Below are 21,389 nucleotides of genomic sequence, written 5' to 3'. Positions count from 1 at the left end.
GGGTTATGATATCAAAAACATTGGCAAAGAGTTAAACACATTGTATCACGGCCCTGCCTAACATTATCCACCAGTAAAAGTCTGGCTTTTACATGGACAACACATAGTATTTATAGCTTGTACAGTTATTAAATAATTGTGTTTCTACTGATATCCCCATAAATTATATATGTCTGTCCTTTCCCTATGCAAATATGTCTGTTCTCTCCCTCTTCCTCCCCATATATAATAACCTATCTGTATCTGAGAGTCTTAGTGCGTCCCTCTGAGTCCTGGAGAGTAGAGAAGAGCAGCTCACCAGTTCAGCTTCAACACAAACCATGTTCCCTGAAACTCTGCTGCTGCTACTGGCAGCTGCCTCCTGTGAGTTCCTGACTGTAGTCTGATCAGTATAACTCGTGTTGCTGTGATACTGATGTGACTCCTTGACTGATCTGACCTGTCATTCCTCTCCCTCCTCAGGTGTCCACTGTCAGGTCGTACTCACACAGGCTGAACAGTCAGTCCAGGGGACCCCTGCAGGATCCCTCAAACTCACATGTGCCTGTAGTGGAATCACTCTAAGCAGCAGTTATATGCACTGGATTCGCCAAGCACCTGGAAAAGGACTTGAATGGATAATTTACTATTATTCTGACAGTTATAAGAGCAATGCCCAGGTAGTACAGGGCCGATTCACTGCATCAAAGGACAGCACTAATTTCTATCTCCACATGAGCCAGTTGAAGTCAGAGGACTCTGCAGTGTATTACTGTGCTAGAGACTCACTATGGTTAAACTAATGAGAATAGCCGTACAAAAACCATCTGGTAGAGAAAGGAAGGACGTGCACAAACACACACGTATGGTATGACCAGTAGACCATGACAAGGGGACACATGAGGAACAATTCTAATGATGTATCAAATAATAACACAATGATACACCTGTTAAATACATGTTGCTAGTGTTGTTGATGCACCAACAGGGGGCACTCTCTCTCCATATGATTAAAATAAAGACCAGTATTGAAGGCTCTGAAAATACATTTTATTGCAAGAAAAAAGTATAATTTGGATTTTGATTCAAAATGCTTTAGTTTGTCAAAACGAAAGTAGTGTCTTAAATATGTTTCATCCATCACAAGTATTAACTAATGCTGTAAATCTAGTGTTTCATATTTACCCCCCCCATTCAAAAAGATAACCGAGGGTCTCTGAGTTTTCAGAGTGTAAAGGTTGTGTCCAGTAATAGTGGTGATGGTCCTGCAGTGTTTCTAACCCTCTTATACATCCCCTCCCCCTTTACGTCAATGCAAACCTGGTTCTCTCCCTACTTAAACCGTATCTGTCTGTCCTAGTACATCCCACTATGTCCTCTCTTGTGAGTCTCTAGGGATTTTGGAGGAAAGACAAAACAAAGAAAATTGCCTGTAGTATAAAACTGGCTTCAACACAGCTACTAGAATTGATATAGTGTAAGTGTAACATGTTGCTATTTTGTGTATTTGACATTGATCATTATTTTCTTTCCCCAGGTGTACAGAGTTATTAACTCACTCAGCCAGCCTCTATGACTGTCCAGCTAGGTCAACTACTGACCATCTCCTGTAAGGTCTCATATTCTGTTACTAGTGTTACTACATTCTGGATTCAACTGCAGGGAAAACATTGTAGTGGATTTGATATATCAATAATGCTGGAGACACAGCTTATAAAGATTCACTGAAAAACAGCATCACATTGTTTTCAAAAGGAGTCTGCAGACTGAAGACACAGCTGTGTATTATTGTGCTCCCCTCCACAGTGATACAAATCAGCCCCAGACCTGTACAAAAACCCACATTCTGGGTAGATGATGTGAAGGGACTCATAAACACACAGATTTAGTTTACTTCTCAGTTGCAGTTTAATGTTCCTGAATGTATACATAGGAAATACGTGAACAGATGTATCATCTGTGTCCCTCCATTATGAGCAAAACGTTCACAAGCGCCCTCTCTGTAAAACCCATACTTATCACTGGTGACATACAAGATCATCTATTAAGGACCATGATGGAAATGAATATCTGACATCTAATGTAATTAAATAACTGGAGTCCACTATCACCTCTGTCTTGTGATGCAAAAATATTGGCAATAGGTTTTGCTAGTATCAAGAGTCATCCCACTGGACACAAACTGTCTGAATCAACGTTGTTTCCATGTCACTTTGTTTAAAACTATTTTTTTTCCATCTGTTGACATTAAAACAAGGTGGAAAACTGATTGGATTTGCAAGAAGCCATCAATGTAAAGGAATTTCTGGAATTTTTGTATTTTCTTCCAACTTTTAACCAAAATCGTAGTTATTTTTGTGTGTGTGTGTTTGAACTCACGTTAGATGACAACTGAATCAAATGTAAATCAAAACGAGACATTAAACTGATGTCTGTGCCCAGTGGGTTAACTATTACTCACTAGTAACAATCTAGCTTAGTACAATAGATATTGAATATAAAAATCTGGCATAGTTATCAAAGAAAAGTTTTGATATAGTTATGAAAGAAAGGTTTACTGCTATTCCCATTCCTACCACACCTGCCTCTTCTCCCTATGCAGATTGTACCACACTCCTCTATTCCTCTCTTTCTCCCCATCTCTCCCTTATATAAACAGTCTCTGTGTGTGTCCCTCTGTGTCCTCGAGAGTAGAGAGGAGCAGCTCCCATCAGTTCAGCTTCAAAAGTAACCGTGTTCCCTGCATGTCTGCTGCTGCTGCATCCTGTGAGTCTCTCTGGATTTGGGGGGGAACTCGACACATATTTGGATTGGCAGAAATATAAACAATTCTAATGTATCTTTAAGTTTGTTTGTGAACAATATTAATATGTTTGTGTATTTTATCGATACAGCTATTTACTGTACTATCACGCTAACCCAGCCTGGTTCAATTGTTGTAAGGCCAGGAGAATCCTTTTGTAAGGTTCTGTACTTATTTTCTTAGTCAACCTTGTGTTCTTAAACATAGCCCTGTTTCTTTGTGTTCTTGAACATAGCTCTGTTTCTTTGTGTTCTTGAACGTAGCCCTGTTTCTTTGTGTTCTTGAACGTAGCCCTGTTTCTTTGTGTTCTTGAACGTAGCCCTGTTTCTTTGTGTTCTTGAACATAGCCCTGTTTCTTTGTGTTCTTGAACGTAGCCCTGTTTCTTTGTGTTCTTGAACGTAGCCCTGTTTCTTTGTGTTCTTGAACGTAGCCCTGTTTCTTTGTGTTCTTGAACGTAGCCCTGTTTCTTTGTGTTCTTGAACGTAGCCCTGTTTCTTTGTGTTCTTGAACGTAGCCCTGTTTCTTTGTGTTCTTGAACGTAGCCCCGTCTATCATTTTTGTTAATTGATTTCACCTGTGTTAGTTATTCACATGGTCTCATCAGCACCTTATTTAGTTTAGTTCATTCTGTTTGTGCCTTTGTGAGGTATTGTTAGTTTTCACTCTACTAAGCCTTTTCCTAGCTCGTTTGTGAAAACCAGTTATAGCCTTCAGTCCTAGTTTTGATTCACCTGCCTGTTTGCCTTCCTGTGTATGACCGTTGCCTGCCTGTGACCACGATTCCTGCCTTCTGCGAAGGTGAAATTAACACCTGCTGCGCTCTGTGCGTTAATCTGCACCTTTTTCTCCCTGAGTATTCATTACACCTTTACCATCTCCTGTAAGACCTCTAGTTATACTCTTGCTAGCTATTGTACTAATTGGATTTGACATTATGAGGGCAAAACCATGGAGTGGATTGGTTATGGGGTTTGCGGAACTGGCAGTGGGAGCACCAGCATCATAGACCCACTTAAGAGCAAAATCGGCTACACAACTGACACTTCCAGTAGCACAGTGTTTCTACAAGGGAAGAACTTTCAGACTGAAGACACAGCTGTGTATCACTGTGCTCGCAATTCCCACAATGATACAAACCATGGCCAGAGCTGTACAAAGCCATTATCTGGGGACACATGGTACATGAAGAGCAGAGATGTGACCTTTAGTTCCAATTTCACACTCTAGGAGGAAGGCTAAGTTAAGGATTTCCCCTATATTGAAAAGCTTTCCACAATGTTATTCAATAAATATATTTTTCAAGGGTTGATTCAGAGAACATGGTTTCTCTCTGGTACATTTCAGCAACAGGTGGTACAGAAACATTGATCCACTTTCATAATTAACTAATCAACAATTTGACTTCGCATCCCTTCCACATATCGTTGTTGTAAGAGAGAGTGTTTTTCAACTTACCCAGTAAAATAAAGATAAATATACATAAAAGATATCAAAGGTGAACTGTGGGTGTATATCAAGCCTCTTGTGATTGGTACTCCCAGTAAGGAGCTCATGCAAATACTCTAGTCCTCCATCTTTATTAATGTCTCTGTTGAAGGTTATTTCTGCTGAGGACTGTCTCAACTACCTTTAGAGAACTACACAGATCACCATGTTTCCTACCACAGGAATACTCTTACTGACAGTCTATCTAACAGGTGAGGATATGCAGCCTAATTATAAGCTTATCACGGAAATAAATCGACACATTAGCTTTAGGCTTCAAAAACCTCTTCAAAATTCTATGTATTTCAACAGGTGTTCAGGGTCAGACACTGACTGAGTCTGGACCAGTGGTTAAAACACCTGGAGAATCCCACAAACTGACCTTCACAGCCTCTGGGTTCACTTTCAGTAGCTACTGGATGGCTTGGATCAGACAGGCTCCTGGGAAAGGACTGGAGTGGATAGCTTATAGTCATAGCACTACTGCTTACTACTCCCAGTCATTTCAGGGTAGATTCACCATCTCCAGAGATGACTCCAGCAGTAAGCTGTACCTACAGATGAACAGCCTGAAGAGTGAGGACACAGCAGTGTATTACTGTGCCCGGTACACACAGTGAGAGAGAGTGGTGAGAAAGCTGTACAAAAACCACTTCCCCATGGAGCACAGACAACCAAATGTATTTATGATGAATGGTTTAATAGCACAAGCTCGGGCACACTTTAAACACATACAGTTGACGACGGAAGTTTACATACACTTAGGCTGGAATTATTAAAACTCGTTTTTCAACCACTCCACAAATTTCTTGTTAACAAACTATAGTTTTGGCAAGTCGGTTAGGACATCTACTTTGTGCATGACACAAGTAATCATTCCAACAATTTTTTACAGACAGACTATTTCACTTATAATTCACTGTATCACAATTCCAGTGGTTCAGAAGTTTACATACACTAAGTTGATTGTGCCTTTAAACAGCTTGGAAAATTCCATAAAATGATGTCATGGCTTTAGAAGCTTCTGATAGGCTAATTGACATCATTTGAGTCAATTGGAGTTGTACATGTGGATGTATTTCAAGGCCTACCTTCAAACTCAGTACCTCTTTGCTTGACATCATGGGAAAATCTAAATAAATCAGCCAAGACTTCAGAAAAAAATTGTAGACCTCCACAAGTCTGGTTCATCCTTGGGAGCAATGACTGAAGGTACCACGTTCATCTGTGCAAACAATAGTACGTAAGTATAAACACCATGGGACCACGCAGCCGTCATACCGCTCAGGAAGGAGACGCGTTCTGTCTCCTAGAGATGAACGTACTTTGATGCGAAAAGTGCAAATCAATCCCAGAGCAACAGCAAAGGACCTGGAGGAAGATGCTGGAGATGCTGAAGATGCTGGAGGAAACAGGTACAAAAGTATCTATATCCACAGTAAAACGAGTCGTATGTCAACATAACCTGAAAGGCCGCTCAGCAAGGAAGCCACTGCTCCAAAACCTCTATAAAAAAGCCAGACTACGGTTTGCAACTACACATGGAGACAAAGATCGTACTTTTTGGAGAAATGTCCTCTGGTCTGATAAAACAAAAATAGAACTGTTTGGCCATAATGACCATCGTTATTTTTGGAGGAAAAAGGGGGAGGCTTGCAAGCCGAAGAACACCATCCCAACCGTGAAGCACAGGGGTGGCAGCATCATGTTGTGGGAGTGCTTTGCTGCAGGAGGGACTGGTGCACGTCACAAAATAGATTGCATCATGAGGTCGGAAAATTATGTGGATATATTGAAGCAACATCTCAAGACATCTGTCAGGAAGTTAAAGCTTGGTCTCAAATGGGTCTTCCAAATGGACAATGACTACAAGCATACTTCCAAAGTTATGTCAAAATGGCATAAGGGCAACAAAGTCAAGGTATTGGAGTGGCCATCACAAAGCCCTGACCTCAATCCTATCGAACATTTGTGAGCAGAACTGAAAAAGCGTGTGCGAGCTTTGTCAGGAGGAATGAGCCAAAATACACCCAACTTATTGTAGGTAGCTTGTGGAAGGCTACCCAAAACGTTTGACCCAAGTTCAACAATATAAAGGCAATGCTACCAAATACTAATTGAGTGTATGTTAACTTCTGACCCACTGGGAATGTGATGAAATAAATAAAAGCTGAAATAAATTATTCTCTCTACTATTATTCTGACATTTCACATTCTTAAAATAAAGTGGTGATCCTAACTGACCTAAAACAGGGAATTTTTACTAGGATTAAATGTCTGGAATTGTGAAAAACTGAGTTTAAATGTATTTGGCTAAGGTGCATGTAAACTTCCGACTTCTGTGCATACATACATACATACATACATAATTCCTGTATATAATTTATAAATATAATGATTAGGTGGGTACTTATATTTGTCCTGCTGTACTGGAAATGTGTTTTTTTCCTTCATATTCCATTCCCCCTGAGACCCTCAGAGAGTGGGGACACGACTCAAGTCATTTGAGTCCCATAAAGAATGTTTAACCATTCTAAGGAGTTACTACATATCATATCAGTTTCATCCCCTATAAGTCTAGTGTTAAAAACTGACACATTATCACATAATTTCCCCCCATTTTGCACTGATTTTCCCAGTCCTTTTATACCTGACTGTCTCCGTTATGCAAATGTCATCTAACTCTCTCCCTCCCTCTCCCTCATTTAAACAGGCTCTATATGTGTGTTTCAACACAAACAATGTTCCCTGCATCTCTGCTGCAGCTTTCTCCTGTGAGTCTCTCTGGATTTTGGGAAAGATAACCAAAGCTTATTGTTTTTTGTTAAAACTTTAATATGATTTTATTTGTAGTGAGTTACATTTTAAATGCTTTGTCCACAGGTATTTACTATGAAGAACTCACTCAGCCAGCCTCTATGACCGTCTAACCAGGTCAACCACTGACCATCTCCTGTAAGGTCTCACATATGGAATAAACATATAGTTACTTGTGTCATAATTATTATGCTTTAAGTCACACAGAAACAGCATATTTTCCATCAGTTTGGTTAGACTGTATGAAGTAAGTATTAATGCATCCATTCCATAGTCTAAGGATTTATGTTTGATAATCCACTCAGTTCCACACCGGCCCTGCTCTCCTTTTCTCAGTTGTGTCTGTTTCTCTCACACACCCCACCCCTCTCTCTTCCCCTCTGTGACCCTCACAGCTGTGTGGCACCACGCTTGGTGAACTCCAGTCTGTCACCTGGGTGTTTCAGGGTCCCAGTTTAGCATCTCTGATGATTCAGATAGACAGTTAAAGTAGTTAAGTAGCCCAGGGACTGTAGGGACTGTTCCTATACTCTTTCATGATCTAATTCTCACTACCTTGTTTCAGCTGAGGAGAAACTGTATTTTGTAGAAGCCAGCTGATGGCTGGTAACCATGCAATGTTTCAACGACATGAACACAATTTGCATTTGGTTTGAATACATGGTGAGATGGATCAAGGAATCAGATATTTTCATTTATATGATAAACCTTGTTAATAACAGTTGTGTTAATTATATTATTTAATATTTTCTGTCAATCACTTCTACACACAATGTTATTGACAGACCATATTCATGTTTGTGTTCGTAATAAATATAACACACTTTTCAAGAATTGCATTGAACAATGAGTCCTTAACTAAAGTAATAAATTGCTCTATGTGGTTTCTCAAAGCTGTTCTGGGTACCTACCCCGAAATACTTTACTATGTCTTCATTATAATTGTGTCTATGGGAGAGAGTTTAAGAATGTGTTTTAAAAGGCATGTTTATCAAAATTAGTGTTGGGTATATTAGTTCAAAGTTTCCAAAGCATGACTTCTACCCAGGATACACCTGCACTCCGATAAAGCCATTTTTCTGATATAATAATCTTGATTAACCCTAAGAAATGACCAGTGTACAGTATCATTGTAAAAGTGCGGTGACATATATATATATTTTTAAACACACAACAGTGATGTACTGCTGATGTTGGATAAGTTTTCCAAAAACTTATGAGACAACATACTTACATTTCTTACAGGGGCCACTTATATTAACGTGTTTGTGATATTGTTGTGGGAAATATAAAAATGTAATATGATTTAATGTAAATTATGTATAATATACCATTATTTCATGACTCTTCTTAATACACAAAACATAATGTTCATATGAGGGACGGCAGGTAGCCTAGTGTTTAGAGCGTTGGGCCAGTAACCGAAAGGTTGCTAGATCAAATCCCTGAGCTGACAAGGTAAAAATCTATCATTATACCTCTGAACAAGGCAGGTAACCCACTGTTCCTAGGCCGTCATTGTAAATAAGAATTTGTTCTTAACTGACTTGCCTAGTTAAATAAAGGTTAAATAAATACTTTACTGTTTAAACAACACAGACAATGTTTGTGGATTGATAGTGATTGATGATGTCTGACTTGATTGCCTTGAAACCCCTATGCATCTGACATCCTGAAAAGATGACAGGGAAACTACACCTCCTGGTCTTGATGGGCCTCTGTAGTATGTACTCAACAATCTAGAATTGTATTGGAACAAAGTATTTTACGTTTAGAGATAATTATAATATCCATTGAGTTAACATATATGTGATCTATTGTCTTATATGGGATGATAAAATCAAATCAAAGTTTATTTGTCCCGGCCCCGAATACAACAGGTGTAGACCTTACAGTGAAATGCTTACTTACAGGCCCTAACCAACAGTGCAATTTTTAAGTAAAAAATAGGTATTAGGTGAACAATAGATAAGTAAAGAAATAAAAACAACATTAAAAAGACAGTGAAAAATAACAGTGCAAATAGTCCGGGTAGCCATTTGATAACCTGGGTGAACAGGGAGTACAGGAAGGGACTGAGCACGCACCCCTGAGAGGTTCCAGTGTTGGGGATCAGCGTGGCGGATTTGTTGCTACCTACCCTCACCACCTAGGGGCGGCCCGTCAGGAAGTCCAGGATCCAGTTGCAGAGGGAGGTGTTTAGTCCCAGGATCCTTAGCTTAGTGATGAGCTTTGAGGGTACTATGGTGTTGAACGCTGAGCTGTAGTCAATGAATAGCATTCTCACGTAAGTGTTCGTTTTGTCCAGGTGGGAAACGGCAGTGTGGAGTGCAATAGAGATTGCATCTGTGGATCTGATTGGGCGGTATGAAAATTGGAGTGGGTCTAGGGTTTCTGGGATAATGGTGTTAATGTGAGCCATGACCAGCCTTTCAAAGCACTTAACCTGTCTAGGATCAGCGTGGCGCTAGCGGCACACCCCCCCCCCCCCCACTGAAAAACCAGTGCCGCGAAATTCAAAAAAAATATTTTTTTAAAATATTTAACTTTCACACATTAAAGTCCAATACAGCTAATGAAAGACACAGATCTTGTGAATCCAGTCAACATTTCCGATTTTTAAAATGTTTTACAGGGAAGACACAATATGTAAAGATGTACATCTATTACCTAAAAACACATTAGCATAATCCACCATCTTTTATTTGTCCACCAACACCAGTAGCCATCACCAATTCGGCTAAACTAAGATATTTATAGCCCCTAACCAACAAAAAAACTCATTAGATGACAGTCTGATAACATATTTATGGTATGGGATAGGTTTTGTTAGAAAAAAGTGCATATTTCAGGTAGATGGCATAGTTTACAATTGCACCCACCGTCACAAATGGACTAGAATAATTACAATGAGCAACGTGTTTACCTAACTACTAATCATCAAACATTTCGTAAAAATACACAGCATACACGAATCGAAAGACACAGATCCTGTGAATACAGACAATATTTCAGATTTTCTAAGTGTCTTACAGCGAAAACACAATAAATCGTTATATTAGCTTAGCACATAGCAATTAGCAGCCCAGCATTGATTCTAGCCAAAGTGAGCGATAAAAGTCAACATCGCCAAAAGATATTAATTTTTTCACTAACCTTCTCAGAATTCTTCCGATGACACTCCTGTAACATCACATTACAACATGCATATACAGTTTGATCGAAAATGTTTATATTTAGCCACCAAAATCATGTTTAGACAATGTGAAATGTAGACAAGCTGGTAAAGAAAAAGTCCTTGCGCCACTTAGACAGTGATCTACTCTTATACATAAATACTCATAAACGTGACTAAAAAATATAGGGTGGACAGGGATTGATAGACAATTTAATTCTTAATACAATTGCGTTATTACATTTTTTAATTTATCCTTACTTTTCAATACAGTTTGCGCCAAGCGAAGCTACGTCAAAAAACATGGCGTCCTAAGCCACTAAAATGTTTAGACAGAAACACGATTTATCATAATAAAAATGTCCTACCTTGAGCTGTTCTTCCATCAGTATCTTGGGCAAAGGATCCTTTCTTGGGAGAAATCGTCTTTTGGTGGAAAGCTGTCCTCTTGCCATGTGGAAATGTCAACTGCGTTCGGGATGAACTGAAAAGCGTGCCCAACTTTTCACATCGTTGCAAAAATAAATGTCCCAAAATCGCACTAAACGGATATAAATTGCTATAAAACGCTTTAAATTAACTACCTTATGATGTTTTTAACTCCTATAACGAGTGAAAAGATGACCGGAGAAATATAACAGGCTAAACTAACGCTTGGAACAGGTGCGCGCCGGTGTCCTCTAGGCTCATGACGCAGCTCCAAAAGAATGACTAGCTTCAGGGTTTTTTCATTTGTAGGGCCTGTGAACGCGCAATCGACCCCATTGGAATCGTCATCACGTAAAGGCATCCAGGGGAAGACGTAAGAAGTGTCCGTATAGTCATAGCAATGACAGTGCCCTTTTAACTGACTTCAGAAGAGTGGCCAACATTTCTCAAATCTGACTCCATGTCAGGGAAATTGCTGTAGAATGGGCTCTGTTCCACTTAGAGACAAAATTTCAACTCCTATAGAAACTATAGACTGTTTTCTATCCAATAATAATAATAATATGCATATTGTACGATCAAGGATTTTGTGGGAAGCCGTTTAAAAAATTAGCCAAATTAGCATAAATAGTCTAAACAGCGCCCCCATCCCCAACAGGTTTTAATGGCTACAGACGTGAGTGGTCTGTAGTCATTTAGGCAGGTTGCCTTAGTGTTCTTGGGCACAAGGACTATGGTGGTCTGCTTGAAACATGTTGGTATTACAGACTCAGACAGGGACATGTTGAAAATGTTAGTGAAGCCACCTGCCAGGTGGTCAGCACATGCCCGGAGCACACGTCCTGGTAATCCATCTGGCCCCGCGGCCTTGTGAATGTTGACATGTTTAAAGGTCTTACTCACGTCAGCTATGGAGAGAGTGATCACACTGTCGTCGGGAACAGCTGATGCTCTCATGCATACCTCATTGTTGCTTGCCTCGAAGTGAGCATAGAAGTGATTTCGCTCGTCTGGTAGGCTCGTGTCACTGGGCAGCTCGTGGCTGTGCTTCCCTTTGTAGTCTGTAACGGTTTGCAAGCCCTGCCACATAAGACGAGCGTCGGAGCCGGTGTAGTACGATTCAATCTTAGCCCTGTATTGGTTCTTTGCCTGTTTGATGGTTCATCAGAGGGCAGAGCAGGCTTTCTTATAAGCTTCCGGATTAGATTCCCGCACCTTGAAAGCGGCAGCTCTACCCTTTAGCTCAGTGCGAATGTTGCCTGTAATCCATGGCTTCTGGTTGGGGTATGGGCGTACAGTCACTGTCGGGACGATGTCCTTGATGCACTTATTGATAAAGCCAGTGACTCATGTGGTGTACTCCTCAATGCCATCGTAAGAATCCCGGAACATGTTCCAGTCTGTGGTAGCAAAACTGTCCTGTAGTTTAGCATCTGCTGCATCTGACCACTTTTTTTATAGACCGAGTCACTGGTGCTTCCTGCTTAAATTTTTGCTCGTAAGCAGGAATCAGGAGGATAGAATTGCGGTCAGATTTACCAAATGGAGGGCGAGGGAGAGCTTTGTGTGTGTGGAGTACAGGTGATCTAGAATTTTTTTCCCTCTGGTTGCCCATTTAACATGTTGATATAGATTTGGTAAAACTGATTTAAGTTTCCCAGCATTAAAGTCCTTGGCCACTAGGAGCGCCACCTCTGGGTGAGCGGTTTCCTGTTTGCTTATTTCCTTATACAGCTGACTGAGTGTGGACTTAGTGCCAGCATCCGTCTGTGGTGGTAAATAAACAGCCACGAAAAGTATAGATTAAAACTCTCTTAGGAAATAGTGTGGTTTACAGCTTATCATAAGATACTCTACTTCAGGCGAGCAAAATCTTGAGACTTCCTTAGATTTTGTGCACCAGCTGTTGTTTACAAATATGCACAGACCCCCCCCTTCATCTTACCGGAGTGTGCTTTTCTACCTAGCCGGTGCAGTTTATATCCCGCAAGCTGAATATCCATGTCATCATTTAGCCATGATTCTGTGAAACATAAGATGTTACAGTTTTTGATGTCCCGTTGGTAGGATATTCATGATCGTACCTCGTCTAATTCATTGTCCAATGATTGTACGTTGGCAAGTAATACTGACGGTAATGGCAGCTTTCCCACTCGCCGTCTGCGGATCCTTACGAGGCACCCAGCTCTGTGTCCTCTGTACCTGCTTCTCTTTCTCTTGCCAATGACGGGGATGTTGGCCTTGTCGGGTGTTCGAAGTACATCCTGTGCATCTGTGCATCCTGCTTGTTGAAGAAAAAATCTTTGTCTAATCTGAGGTGAGTGATCGCTGTCCTGATGCTAGTGGAACTGCATATGCAAAAAGTGTTGAAGGACGGATAGAAGTCACCAGAGATAATTCTAACAGCATGGTTTATCTGAAGCTGTCTGTTCTGAGAGCAAAGGACTCTGCTGTGTATTACTGTGCAAGAGAGACACAGTGGTGTGAGGGAGTGGAGGATCTGTACAAAAACCCCTCAGAGAATCTAACTGGCAAAACAGTCAACAGGGGGCAGAAGCGCATCAGTACAGCAGAGTCAACAGAGGGCAGAAGAGCATCAGAACAGCGCAGTCAACAGAGGGCAGTAGAGCATCAGTACAGCAGAGTCAACAGAGGGCAGAAGAGCATCAGTACAACACAGTCAACAGAGGGCAGTAGAGCATCAGTACAACACAGTCAACAGAGGGCAGTAGAGCATCAGTACAACACAGTCAACAGAGGGCAGAAGAGCATCAGTACAGTACAGTCAACAGAGGGCAGAAGAGCATCAGTACAGTACAGTCAACAGAGGGCAGTAGAGCATCAGTACAACACAGTCAACAGAGGGCATTAGAGCATCAGTACAACACAGTCAACAAAGGGCAGAAGAGCATCAGTACAGCAGAGTCAACAGAGGGCAGTAGAGCATCAGTACAACAGAGTCAACAGAGGGCAGAAGAGCATCAGTACAGCACAGTCAACAGAGGGCAGTAGAGCATCAGTACAGCAGAGTCAACAGAGGGCAAAAGAGCATCAGTACAACACAGTCAACAGAGGGCAGAAGAGCATCAGTACAGCACAGTCAACAGAGGGCAGAAGAGCATCAGTACAGCACAGTCAACAGAGGGCAGTAGAGCATCAGTACAGTACAGTCAACAGAGGGTAGTAGAGCATCATTACAGTACAGTCAACAGAGGGCAGTAGAGCATCAGTACTGCACAGTCAACAGAGGGTAGTAGAGCATCAGTACAGCACAGTCAACAGAGGGCAGTAGAGCATCAGTTCAGCAGACTACAAACTGCATACATTCCCCTGAGAACCAAAGCAACCAGTAAACCATCAACTGAACTACTATTAACATGAGCATTGTCGTATAGGCAAGAGTAGAAAGTTAGAAGTTAGAAACAATTATTAAAGTGTCACTCCACAATACATACATTGACAATACAAAATGCAGATTTAAGAAACACTCAGAGTTTTGAGACAATGTAGGTAATCATATGCAAACATGGCACAGTATGTAATTTGGTATCAGCTATACTACACTATAAAACAGGTTGTTTGGATACTGGATGCTGATTGGACGAGCAGCGTTCCAAGACGTGCTGTATTGGTCATCACATACCAATGCCTGCTGACAGTTCCATCTAAAAATGATCACTGCACCTCCATAATAATATCATGTTCATGTTGCTGTCTAAATCATCTCTTGTATTTATCTCAACTCACACTTTATTTCCCTTTGCTTCTAGCCCAGCATTTAGTTTGTTATAGCAGGGGTTAATATAAGCCTAGCTTTCTGCCTATCAGACCTCGGAAGATTTGTTTCACTTTTGTAATGAAAACATCCCTGTAGAGAGAATGGTCACGTCCCCTGCTCAGACGTTGCATGCATCAACCAATGGTTGCGTGCCACGTCATCGACTGTGTCATCAACGGACAGATTTCAATAGAGATCCTATTAACTTTTACTTGGTCACAATCCCGGATCCGGGAGCATCCTCATCAGTAAAAAAGCTGACTAGCATAGCCTAGCATAGCGCCAAGTAAATACCAAGTAAATACTAGCATATAACTATCATGAAATCACAAGTCCAAGACACCAGATGAAAGATACACATCTTGTGAATCCAGCCATCATTTCCGATTTTTAAAATGTTTTACAGCGAAAACACAATATGTATTTCTATTAGCTAACCACGATAGCAAAAGACTCAACCGCATATTTTCACGATTTTTTTACCGCATAGGTAGCTATCACAAATTCGACCAAATAAAGATATAATTAGTCACTAACCAAGAAACAACTTCATCAGATGACAGTCTTATAACAGATTTATTGTATAGCATATGTTTTGTTCGAAAAATGTGCATATTTCAGGTATAAATCATAGTTTTACATTGCAGCCACCATCACAAATCTCACCAAAGCAGCTAGAATAACTACAGAGACCAACGTGAAATACCTAAATACTCATCATAAAACATTTATGAAAAATACATGGTGTACAGCCAATGAAAGACAAACATCTTGTGAATCCAGCCAATCTTTCAGATTTTTTAAGTGTTTTACAGCGAAAACACAATATAGCATTATATTAGCTTACTACAATAGCCAACCACACAACCGCATTTATTCACAGCAACGGTAGCGATAGCGAAAAAACCAGCAAAAGATATAAATGTATTCACTAACCTTCACAAACTTCATCAGATGACAGTCCTATAACATCATATTACACAATACATATATGGTTTGTTCGAAAATGTGCATATTTAGCGGCACAAATCGTGGTTTTACAATGTGAATACGTAGTCAAAATGCAAACAAAATGTCCGGAGAAATCTTGGAGAGGCACCTAATCTAATCAAATAACGCCATTTCCACTTTGGGAAAAAATCGTGCCCAAATTAAACTGCTTCGTACTCTGTTCTAGATCATACAATATGCATATTATTATTACTATTGGATAGAAAACACTCTGAAGTTTCTAAAACTGTTTGAATTATATCTGTGAGTAAAACAGAACTCATTTGGCAGCAAACTTCCATACAGGAAGTGAAAATTCTGAAAATGAGGCTCTGTGTCAGGGCCTGCCTATTCAACTGGCTTATATTTATGGATCTGTATGCACTTCATACGCCTTCCACTAGATGTCAACAGGCAGTAGAAGGTTGAATGGGGTGTCTAGCTTGATGTGAGGCCGAATGAGAGCTTTTGGAGTGACAGGTCCGCTCTTTTGTCAGTTTTCAACGGCGCACAGGGGAACTCCACATTGTCTTCTGAAATGCGTTACGTATACACGTCGAAATGCTCCGGCTCTGATTTTATTGGATATATATGAGAAAAACATCATAACGTAGGATTTTCAACCGAGTTTGACCAGTTTATTCTACGTTTATTGGGAATTTTGGAATTTTTCGTTCCAGGCGCCAAGAGTTGATGGGCATGTTCGCGCCACAATGCTAGCCAAAGTTGCTAATTCGACAGAAGAAATGGACATTCTAAAACCAATCAACGATTTATTCTGGAACTAGGACTCCTTGCACAACATTCTGACGGAAGATCAACAAAGGTAAGAGAATATTTATGATGTTATTTCGTATTTTTGTGTTTTATGTTGGCTCCAACAAGGCGGAAAATTGTAGGGCGCTGTCTCACAATACTGCATGCTGTATGTTGTACTAAAGTTATTTTTTAAAAATCTAACACAGCGGTTGCATTAAGAACCAGTGTATCTTTCATTTGCTGTACAACATGTATTTTTTAGTAAAGTTTATGATGAGTTCTTTGGTTAGATTAGGTGACTGTCCAAAATATCTCCGGACATTTTGGTGTATTGTGGCTACGTATTCACAATGTAAAACCACGATTTGCAGCTCTAAATATGCACATTTTCGAACAAAACATAAATGTATTGTATAACATGATGTTATAAGACTGTCATCTGATGAAGTTGTCCAAAGGTTAGTGATTAATTTTATCTCTATTTCTGGGTTTTGTGAAAGCTATGTTGGCGGTGAATAAATGGCGTTGTGTGTTTGGCTATTGTGGTGAGCTAATAGAAATATATATTGTGTTTTTTGCTGTAAAACACTTAAAAAATCTGAAATATTGGCTGGATTCACAAGATGTTTATCTTTCATTTGCTGTACACCATGTATTTTTCATAAATGTTTAATGATGAGTATTTATGTATTTCACGTTGCTCTCTGTAATTATTCTGGCTGCTTTGGTGCCATTTGTGATGGTGGCTGCAATGTAAAACTACGATTTATACCTCAAATATGCACATTTTCAAACAAAACATAAATGTATTGTATAACATGATGTTATAAGACAGTCATCTGATGAAGTTGTTCAAGGTTAGTGATTAATTTTATCTCTATTTGTGGGTTTTGTGAAAGCTACCTATGCGGTGGAAACATGGTGAAAACATGGCGTTGTGTGTTTGGCTATTGTGGTGAGCTAATATAAATACATAGTGTTTTTGCTGTAAAACATTAAAAAAATCGGAAATGATTCACAAGATGTTTATCTTTCATTTGCTGTATTGGACTTGTGATTTCATGAAATTATATTATATGATATTCCCTGTCGCGTTAGGCTAGGCTATGCTAGTCAGCTTTGTTGATGAGGAGGATTCCGGATCCGGGAGGGAGACTCGTTAGAGGTTAATTGTCACGTTCCTGACCTTATTTCCTTTGTTTAGCCTTGTTTAGTTGGTCAAGACGTGAGCTGGGTGGGTATATTCTATGTTATGTGTTTTCATTGGTTTAGGGGTGTCTAATTGGCCTGATATGGTTCTCAATCAGAGGCAGGTGTTTTACGTTGTCTCTGATTGGGAAACATATTATGGTAGGCTGTTCTCACTGTTTGTTTGTGGGTGATTGTTGCCGTGTCTGTGTTTGTTCGCCACACGGGACTGTCTCGTTCGTTTGTTCCTGTTCGTGCGTTCATGTTTTTATTATGTTCTCAAGTTCAGGATTGTAGCGTCGTTGGTTTCGTTTTGTTTATTGTTTTGTTCGTCTTAAAAAGTATTCGAATAAAGACGGATACATACCACGCTGCATATTGGTCCGATCCTTGCTCCTCCTCAGACGAGGAGGATTACGACGAGCGTTACATTAATAAGTTAACCTTACAAAAAGCGTTAAAAGCATGCAGAACTTTTGTCCCCGTGTTGCTGATCTTGAACACATCGACCTAAAGCCATTATATATAGTCAACGCATCATACTAAAGCCATTATAGTCAACACGTCTCATAAGTAGAATCTGAACTACAGAGAGAAGAACAAAGGACAGAGAGGAGAGAGAATAAAGGAATAGAGCAGATGATCTCTCCCTGTCAGGATATTTAATCCTCTAGAGGGCGGTCTATGCAAAGTCTCCATCCCCTTCATCCCTTTATAATCAGACACAGCTCTGGCCTTCTCATTATAGACAGTGTGGATTGATTCGGTAGTAAGCCCTGCATATAACCTGACTATCACTGAAAAATGAGGACTGTCTGGAGTTTAGTACTCATGGTAGTCTTTGTAAAAAGTAAGTTACAATATTCTGTGTTCACTAGAATTAATGTTCCATCATTTTCAGTAATTTTTCAGAAAGTTATGTGCAGTATATAGACATGTTTAAAGACATCACTGTTCATGTGTATGAATGTATGCATTCTAAAGTTTTGGGTATTTCATTTCCACAGGTGTTCAGTGTCAGACACTAACTGAGTCTGGACCAGTGATAAAAAGCCTGGAGATTCCCACACACTGACCTGTACATATAACGGGTTTGGTGGAAACATTGATGCAGCTTGGATCAGACAGGCTCCTGGGAAAGGACTGGAGTGGGTGTCCTATATTAGCAGTGGTAGTAGTTACATCCACTATTCCCAGTCTGTTCAGGGTCGGTTCACCATCTCCAGAGACAACAGCATGAAGCAGGTGTATCTCCAGATGAACAGTCTGAAGACTGAAGACTCTGCTGTTTATTATTGTGCCAGACACAGGAGGCTGCAGGACCGTACAAAAACTGATCAAGCCGATATTTTACTGTGAGAAAGTGAGACAATTCTGAGCTCCAGTGTCTGTCAATATCAATCTAGCACAAAAAAGAACATAAGGTAGAACAAAAACACACAATAAATAAAAAGAAGAAAGGAAGAAGCTATATACAGCGTCACTTCCAATACCATTTACAATGTGCATTGATACTGGAGTAATGGATGTAGATGTATAGAGGTAAGGGAACAAGGCATCATGATATATGATTAACAGAGTAGCGCCAGCGTAAGTGATGATTGTATGTGAGTGTGTGGCAATGTGTGTAGAGTTAGTATAAATGTGTGTGAATGTTATGTGTGTGTTGGAGTGTTAGTGTGTAGAGTCCTATGAGTGTGCATAGAGACAGTGCAAAAATAAAAATGTAATACAAGGGTCAACTCAGATAGTCCCATGTAGCCATTCTGTTAGCTATTTAGCAGTCTTATTGCTTGGGGATAGAAGCTTTTCAAGGCTGTTGGTGTCAGACTTGATGCACCGGAAGCAGAGAGAACAGTCTATGGCTTAGCTGGTTGGAGTCTTTAACAATTTTCCGGGCCTTCCTTCCACACATAAATAACAACTATTAAAGGTTAAACCATTCATAATGATTCTGACTAAAAAACAACTATAAAGGTTAAACCATTCATAATGATGCTGACTAAATAACAACTATTAAAGGTTAAACCATTCATCATGATTCTGACTAAAAAACAACTATAAAGGTTAAACCATTCATAATGATGCTGACTAAATAACAACTATTAAAGGTTAAACCATTCATAATGATGCTGACTAAATAACAACTATTAAAGGTTAAACCATTCATAATGATTCTGACTAAAAAACAACTATAAAGGTTAAACCATTCATAATGAAGCAGACTAAGTAACAAGGTTCAAGCATTCATATTAATGCTGACTAAATAATAATAATAATTGAATTTTTTTGAAAACTCTGTTTATTCAGTTTTACACACAAGACAACACAATTTGAGTGAGTTGAAAATTAAAATAGTATTATAAGAAAGGCTCATACATGTTTATAGCAGTTATAAAGAATTGTACCTGCAAGATTTAGGTAACATTTTCTAATTCTAAATAAGAAATATATTTTTTAAATAATATATAATACTTATAAAACAGTTAACTGATGGTAAAAAATATACTAAAATATTCTAAGAAATAATAGATCCACATACCATCTGAATGTGTTGCTATCCTGTGTGGTGCTGGTGGGAGTTTTTGTTATGGTGTGTATCACTGTGACTATATGGGGGCCACAGTGATATTACGCCGTACAAAAACCCCTTTGCTCCTGTATGGACACGTCAACGCTGAACAAGTCAAATAAACACCTCCCAGGACAATGTAACCCTAATGAAACCTCACCATAAACATGATTTTGGCCATAGCCATGTTAGTGGATTTTATACTGTGACATAAATCCATACATTTCTAAACAAATGTCACAAACTGATAATGGATACACCTTTAGTCACAAACAATAATCCCAAACAATGAAGATTAATCCACCAATAATTCTGCAATAATCTGTATTAATGCACATTTGTATAGTTTTAACCATAGTTTTATGTTTCTTATACCTCACTGAGAGCAGAGTCATATGGAATCCCTATGGAGATGTGAAGGAGGTGTTTTTGTGCTGGGATATATCACTGTGATATGGGCTGGGGGGCACAGTGAAATGAGGCTGTACAGAAACCTCAGAGACAAAACCTGCATTATATCTGCATGAGGATTGGGAAAATGGGGAAAAACTATACCATATTCTTAAAATGACCGTCTGATATTGATATAACCCTGTTGTAAATTGTTTTACATTTTAAAATGTTGTTTTTGATGGAATGATATCATGACATGGACCTGGATACTGCAATTATTGGATTCTGACAACATAATGTATTTGTTTCATGTTTTAACTTTAAATAATGACTGAAAATTACTCTGTAAACAAAAAAATATTATTTAATCATTGTTATGGTCAAAATTCCTGACAGAGTAAAAGCTGAAAGCCCAAACTAATCAAAGTGTTATTAATAAGTAGTAAAACATCATTTGACATTCTGTTCATCAGACTAAAATCAACAGATCATGTTATAGTTGTTGTGAAAAGTTGCACATGTTTATTCCATCTTTGGCCCTGTACAGAGTGGTGGGGGGTTTTTGTACAGGGTTAAACCACTGTGCCATATAGCAGGTCACAATGATACAGCCCATGGTCCTGTACAGAGTGGTGGGGAGGTTTTTGTACAGGGTTAAACCACTGTGCCATATAGCAGGTCACAATGATACAGCCCATGGTCCTGTACAGAGTGGTGGGGGGTTTGTACAGGGTTAAACCACTGTGCCATATAGCAGGTCACAATGATACAGCCATGGCCCTGCACAGAGTGGTGGGGGGTTTGTACAGGGTTAAACCACTGTGCCATATAGCAGGTCACAATGATACAGCCATGGCCCTGTACAGAGTGGTGGGGGGTTTGTACAGGGTTAAACCACTGTGCCATGTAGCAGGTCACAATGATACAGCCATGGCCCTGCACAGAGTGGTGGGGAGTTTGTACAGGGTTAAACCACTGTGCCATATAGCAGGTCACAATGATACAGCCATGGCCCTGCAC

Source organism: Salvelinus fontinalis, chromosome 34 (genome assembly GCF_029448725.1).
Source record: "Salvelinus fontinalis isolate EN_2023a chromosome 34, ASM2944872v1, whole genome shotgun sequence".
Classification (NCBI taxonomy): domain Eukaryota; kingdom Metazoa; phylum Chordata; class Actinopteri; order Salmoniformes; family Salmonidae; genus Salvelinus; species Salvelinus fontinalis.
This window is presented reverse-complemented; position numbering follows the sequence as displayed.